The sequence below is a fragment of the Crocuta crocuta genome, unplaced genomic scaffold, assembly GCF_008692635.1.
Source record: "Crocuta crocuta isolate KB4526 unplaced genomic scaffold, BGI_CrCroc_1.0 scaffold564, whole genome shotgun sequence".
NCBI lineage: Eukaryota > Metazoa > Chordata > Mammalia > Carnivora > Hyaenidae > Crocuta > Crocuta crocuta.
Genome location: NW_027533010.1, coordinates 597,788 through 604,764, shown reverse-complemented (window position 1 = coordinate 604,764; position 6,977 = coordinate 597,788). Strand labels below are relative to the sequence as shown.

Genomic DNA, 6,977 nt, shown 5'->3' with positions numbered 1-6,977 from the left:
CGCTGTGCCCCGGCCCCCCCCCGCCGCCGCCGCCGCCGGGGCAGCGCCCGGATCCCCGAGGGACCCAGCCCGGCCTCCCCGGTCCTTGTCTCCCTGTCTACCCCCCCGCCGTCCCGGGACTCGCAGTCTCCGCCGCGCATGGGGCCGGTTCTGGGGGAGGGAATGTAAACAAATCGGGGTTTTATAGTTACCTCACACTCGAGTGCCGTGTGCATCTCCTCTCCGCTCGGTACCAAACCCCGGCTGCACCAAATCGTGTATTCACCAAAGCCAGCTGCGCTAAGTGCGTCGCGGAGGCCCGTGCGTCAGACACCACGCTACGCTACCGGCGTACACGGCCCACTCAGGTCCCTGCGCAGCCGCACCCCGTCCGCCTATGGGTGCTACGCTCTGGGCGTACAAGCACCACCCAGCCATTCACTTCGGACCACGCAACTTGCGGAGGGGAACTGCACCACTCTCGGATTCCACACCGGCAGACCGAGCAGTAGGAAATTGGAGTCTACGCAAACTGCGGAGCCCCGTGGCTCCGCGGTAGTTTTGTTCCAAGAAAGGACGCTGCGGGGGAGTTGGGGCGGCTTCTAACGCATGCGTGGAGCGCCCTTTACCGCTCGCTTTTTCTCCCGGTTTTGCTGGTCGGTTGCTGCGGCCCTGGGGACGCGGATGAGTAATGGAAACTGTAAGCGCAAACGCTTTAGCCAAAAGGTTTCAGATTGATAAGTTATTTATCTGTCCATGAGTTAAACATCGATACTAACTTCACCCCCCCCCCTTTGTTNAGCGCAGCTGAACAGAATCATCACATATTCAAATACAAGTTGGTCAACAGCTGAAGCTCTGAATCCAATTCCCCCATGGCTTGTACCTGTACCAGCCCTTTCTTTCAGGATTCTCCAGACCAAACCTCCCACATTTCAGGAATGAAAGGGTTCATGCCTGGCTAAGCCGGAAACCTACAGGGCACACGTGTTATCAAAGACTTCCATTCTAATTGATTAGTTTACTGATACATATTGTAAATATCATACCTGCCTAACAGTGCAGGATAAACCTACTTGAAAATAGACCAGGTCTACTCCCACTTCTATACCCTTACCCAAACAGTCATATATGATCAAGTATACCCACTCTGAATAGGGCAGGGTAAAATAGGTAAAATAGGGCAGAGTAAAATGACTGCATTCAGTAAATGAGCCATAAACTAGTATATTACTTTTCCTACTGGGAAAAGGAATCTCAGAAAATGACTTAAAGGCTTACTCCAAAATCACCTGCTGAGTTAAACAATGGAGAGTGCTACAAAAATATCACTATAATGTAGGTTTTATTTTATACACAAGGAATGTGTCAGTAAAGGATTTCTAATATTTTAGAATCAGAACCTTCTAAAAAGGTTTTTTTCTGTCTCCCTCATTTGATTCATTAGGAAGCTCACCTGAACTATAAAAATTGTGTAGATGATTTGCAAAAGCCTGGAGAGGAAGAAAGAGTATCGAATTACATGTAAATGGCTTACCTTTCGTTTGTTTTGCTTATTCACACTGCTGCCATCACAATTTCATTTCATGTATCTAAAATTTTAAGCATGACCAATCTACCTTTGTGATATATGATATAATAAATCCAAAGGCCCTCTTTGCCCCTCAGAGGATTAGAAAAGAACCAACCTTAAGGCACCTGGGTGTCTCAGTCAGATAAGCTTCTGACTCTTGACTTCACCTTGCGGGGGAGGGGGGGGGGGCAGGTTCTCTGTAGACACAGCCGCTCTTACAATTTGAGGGAGAATNCTTTGTGTGTGGGGGCGGGGGGGGGGGGGGGGGGGGGGGGGTCATGATCTCACAGTTCATGGGTTCGAGCCCCACATGGGGCTCTGCGCTGGCAACTTGGAGCCTGCTTGGGATTCTCCCCCTCTGCCTCTCCCCAACTCGTGCTCTCTCTCAAAAAGAACCAGCTACAATAAATAGAGACAATAAGAACCACACATCATACCCCAATCTTTAGTTGTGACTAAAGGAAGTCTGTGTCATACACTTGGTTTCCCTCTAGTACAGGAAAAAAACTATCAGTATACACAACAACGTTAAGAACTTCTAATTAAATGTTTAAGTAACATAACTGATTCTAAGACATCAGATCTTTCAAACAACTGTTCTTTCCGTGAATTAAGTTTAGTAATAAAAATAAAAACTCCTTATGTTCAGTTTAAACTCTCAATTTTCACGTGTCCAAAAAAGTTTGGTTCAGACAAGGTTATGCCTTGAGGAAAGAGAACAGGGAACACTAAATTATATTGATGTACAGCCCTGGGGGGTGGGGGTACAAAGTACCAGAAACAAGTGTTCACAAATGAAAAAAGAAGGTATCAGGGCTATGTTCTAAATGTAGGCCTCAAAGTTAACAACTGTCTACTCATTTTTGGAGACTCTGTATTTCAGCCTGGAAATTGAGGCCCCTGCTCCAGATCTGATGCCAGAGAAATGTAAAAGGCACACCGCTTTCTGTTCCTTAAGACCTGTGGCACTGTGTGACATCCAGCGTGTCAAGCCCATGGTCAGGACAGAAAGTGGAATCTGTGAGACAGTCTCTTCTTGATCCCCTGAGAAATTATGTCTCTGACATCTCATCTAAAAACTCGCCATTCCTGGGGCACCTGGGTGGCTCAGTCTGTTAAGCAACCAACTCTGGACATGAGCTCAGGTCATGATCTCACAGTTTCTGGGTTCGAGCCCTGCACCATGCTCTGTGCTGACAGTGCAGAGCCTGCTTAGGATTCTCTCTAACTCTGCCCCTCCCTCCCTCCCTCCCTCTGTCTCTCTCTCTCTCTCTGTCTCTCTTTCTCTCTCTCTCTGTCTCTCTCTCTCTCTTTCAAAGATAAAGATTAAAAAAAAGACTCTAAAATTAAGATAAAGAGACTGTGAGAGTTTGCATGGAAGTGCTCATTGAAGGAACACCGCTACCCTTATAGCCATTTCTAATGAGCAGCACTCATATAACTGACCCCACCATCCTCTTCGAACAGAGCCCATCACTTTGAGGAGGGTACACTAAGGAAGGGGGAGAGGAACCAAGCCCACCCTGGTGAGCAACACATTTACTGATATCCCTGTCAGGTGAGACCATTTTTAGCTGGTAGGCTTATCCAATAAAATGAGTTTCAGGTGACCTGCACAAACGAAACTAGATTGGAGAAATGAAACAGTTGAAACAACTCCCCGCCCCCACTAGAAAAGTCAAGTTTATATCATTTCCCCAGAGGATGCTATCATTAGCCTAGGCAGATCCTTCAGTTTCAGCTCATTGCAATACAAACAAAAGGCCTTTAGCATTAGACAGGAAGAATGACAATAACGGAGAGGCTTAAAGCTTCTGATTCGCCTTGGCAAGTGCTCTGAAAATAGGAATGAGACCCAGCCTAGGAGAAATAGGAAGCCCCACTCAGAAGAATGAATGAAAGGAAGAAGCTCACAGCTGGAGCCAGGGTACCAGGCACATCACACATCTGTGCACGTGACGGTACCAGGAAGACGTCTTTCCTCAGACCTAGTCTCTTGTGCTCACCGATCCCGGGAACTCCACACTTAGAACTTCATTCCTAGGACTTGAAACCGAAGGGATGTTGACCTAGCAGGAAGTTACCACTATTTTACTATTTATACTGCTGTGGGAGTATTTTTTTTTCCTGTCTTTTCTGAAGAGGAAGTTTTAAGAAAGGAGGAAACACGATCATCTGGTTTCCCAAGAGTAATGTGGTACAAAAGGACAAAGGGAAAACTAGCCAAATTGCCACCTTCTCAATCTTGCTCCGAGCCAGCCTTGCTCACTCACAGAATCCTAAGGTGAAGAAAAACAGTAGGTTTGGGAAGTCTGTACCAAGCGTGGGGACCTAGATGCCAAAAGGCAGCCATTTTGGATCTTTTAGAACTCTGAAAGCACAGCAAAAAAATCAGCTTTCCAAATCTTCAGTCCCAGTCCAAAGGAAAAAGAGCAACATAAATAATCCACACGAATATTGCAAATTTGAAGAGGATTTGGGGATGGTTAACGCTTCAATTTAGGAAAATTATCAACTTGGAACTGAATTAGCAATAAGTTACCATGCAAGTATTTTTTTAAAGCAGGTTCATTTGTTTAACTGGTTAAACTTAATAAACTCATTTTTAAAGTTAATTTAAAATGTCATCATATGAGAGCGTATTTCAAATCTTGCCTAGAGATTCCAAGATAATTAATGAGACCCATTTCACACATGACATTTATGAAAACAATCAAATACATCTTTTAAAATCAAGATAACTTGGTATAGCTTCACAAACATTGCTTACCTTTATTTATTAAAAATTTGACAGCAAGAATGCAGCTAAATTCTGAAAATTAGGGAATGCAATTAATGAACTGTCAAAACAAGAGTAGCTTTTAGGGATTTCCACATTTTTCCTGCACTATTTCTGAGTATTATAGCTCAAATTTTGTTTTTACTGGAATAAGCCACTTTGCCTTCTTCACAGAATCCCCTAAACAACCTCTTCTTACCATTTCACATCTGTAGGGCAGTTCTAGATACTCCCTACTGTTTTTTGAGGAATGATTCCAGCAGTGCCCAATAATTAAAAACCTACTACGCTTGGCTTGCTTCCTCATAGATGATCTCACCTACAGCCTCCAAAGATTTCACCACACTCGGGTTTCATTCCAATTACAGAGACAGTTGCTTTCTCTAGGGAATTCTTTTTCAGTGTCTTTCTTCCCGCCCTAAATATATGAAGATGTACAGTTTAAAATGTGTTGATTAATTAAATATGATAACTTATTTTAACCATGCATAGCCCTGCAAGGCAAATATCATTATGCCCATTTCACAGATGAAGAAAATCGAGGTGCTTACAGAGCATGTGGCAGACCCAGGACGCCAGTCTAAACGGTGTGGCTCTGGAGGCTATGCTCTTAACTCTTACATTACCTTGCCTCTTATTTTTGTGACATTATTTATATTAGTTTCTCTGCAAATTTTGTAATTTAAAAAAATCTGTAGAATCATAAACTGGTAGTTTTTCAGTCTGTAAATGTGGCAGGTCAATGGAAATTTTAAATGGAATAAGGCATAGCATAAAAACATTTCCAGATACTTATAATGTGAACATTTGTTCTTTTCTGCTTTATCTTTCAGCTTGACTAGCTTGAATCAATTCCAAGGGAGATGTTTATTCCACAGTCTCTTAAATTAGAAAGTTAATTAGCCAATCTGGTTATACATTTAGTTGAAAAGCTTTCCCCTCTTTATGGTGATTTGATGTCGTTGTTCAAATATTTATCTATACCAGTAAAGTTATATTAAAAATTAAGCAGAATCAAGTGTATGTTAATAAATTTGATCAGTCAAGTAAAACTGAGCTATGAACTTGCTCATCAATGAGGAATTGGTCAGGTGCAGGCAAACATATCCCAGCAGATTTAAAGTGAAATTCACTTAGGGAATTAAGCATTCACTCCGGTTCTTAGATGAATCTCTATCCTCTGCGAGTCTCCCTTGGAGACTTGGTAAAAAGAGACAAGTGTTAACTAAGGGTTGGAAATATCTTCAAGCAAAAGTCTGTGCTCCTTTTATTTTGTGAGCCACTCTGTCAAGTAGCTGGGGAATGAGGGCAAACAAAAAAGGATTCTTGCCCTTCAGAAGCTTACAATCCAGTCAAGGAGATAATGAAGGAAGCAATTTCAGTACAGTGTGGAAAGTGCTATAGTGGAGGTATGGGTTGCCATGGCAACAAAAGCAAAAAAGCCTTCAGAAAGGAAGTGACATCCAAGGTCTGACTTAAGGATGAGTAGGAAACAGCCAAGTAAAGAACAGTGGATAGAGCAACACAAGCAGAGGAATGAAATGAGTAAAAGTGTGGTTCTCAACTGGGAAACTGAAACCCATGGTGTTGATGTGTTTTTTTCACATGGGGGGTTGGAGAAGATGAGACAGGGCCAGTAAGCAGGGATTTTGCATACCATACAGAAGAGTCTGAATGCTGTCCTGAAGGCATTCAGGGCTGCTGAAGAATTTTAAGCCAACAAGTACCACAATCACAGGTAAGAAGGAAGTAGCAAATATGATTCATTTAGTAGACAGAATAATGCCTCCCCCTATCCCCTGTAAATGATATCCATTTCTGATCTCTGAAACCTGTGAATATGTTAGTTTTCATAGCAAAGAAAAGTAGAGATTGGAGATAGAATTAGGTTGCTAATTAGCTGACCTTGAGATGGGGAGATGGTACCAAATTAGCCAGGCAGGCTCAATTTAATCACAAAAGTAGATGGAGACAAGAAAGTCAGAGGGCCATGTGACCGTGGAAGCATGGTCAGAGTCATACAGTGTTGCTGGAGAAAGAAAGCCACAAGCTGAGGAATATGAGTGACCTCTAGAAGCTGGAAACAACAGGGAGACGGGTCCCTCCAGAAGGTATGTGGCCCAGTGGGACCCATTTCAGACCTCTGACCTACGAACTGTAGAACAGTAAATTTGTATTGTTCTAGGCCGCCAAGTTTGAAGTAACGTGTTAGACCAGCAATAGAAAACTAATGTGTTAGGAAGCTGTCAGAGCAATAATCCGTGTGTGAAGTAATCATGGATAAAGAAACGTTGATTTGATAAGGATAGGGAAGCCAGAATCAAACTGGAACCCCAACTACATTAACTTGCTACCTGTGGCCGTGAAAGGCCCCTCTTAAACCTGATCATTCAGCTTCACTTTCAATACCTAAAAACTGAGCAATATTTTGCAGGGTTTTGTTTGTTTTACTATTTTTTAAAGTAATACTTTAACATTAGCTTTAAATTTCAAATAGGAGGAAATACATGACACGATATGAATGAATCATGAAAACATTATGCTAAGTAAAGTCAGACACAAAAACAAATATTTTATGATTACACTGCTATGAGACACCCAGAACAGACACAAATCATAGAGACATAAAGTACTCGAACAGAGGTC

General features: G+C 42.7%; 1 protein-coding gene across 4 annotated transcripts in view; it reads right to left on the bottom strand.

The window, feature by feature from the left end:
- SLC39A10 (solute carrier family 39 member 10) overlaps window positions 1-6,977 on the bottom strand; it is a 142,410-nt gene that overhangs the window by 66,057 nt on the left and 69,376 nt on the right. The window contains exon 1 of one of the 4 annotated variants that reach the window (XM_077745808.1): window positions 192-291. The exons of the other annotated variants lie outside the window; for them this stretch is intronic. The gene's annotated coding sequence lies outside the window, so the exon portion shown is untranslated. Of the gene's footprint in view, window positions 1-191; window positions 292-6,977 lie in introns of those variants that run through there. 4 annotated transcript variants of the gene reach the window in all.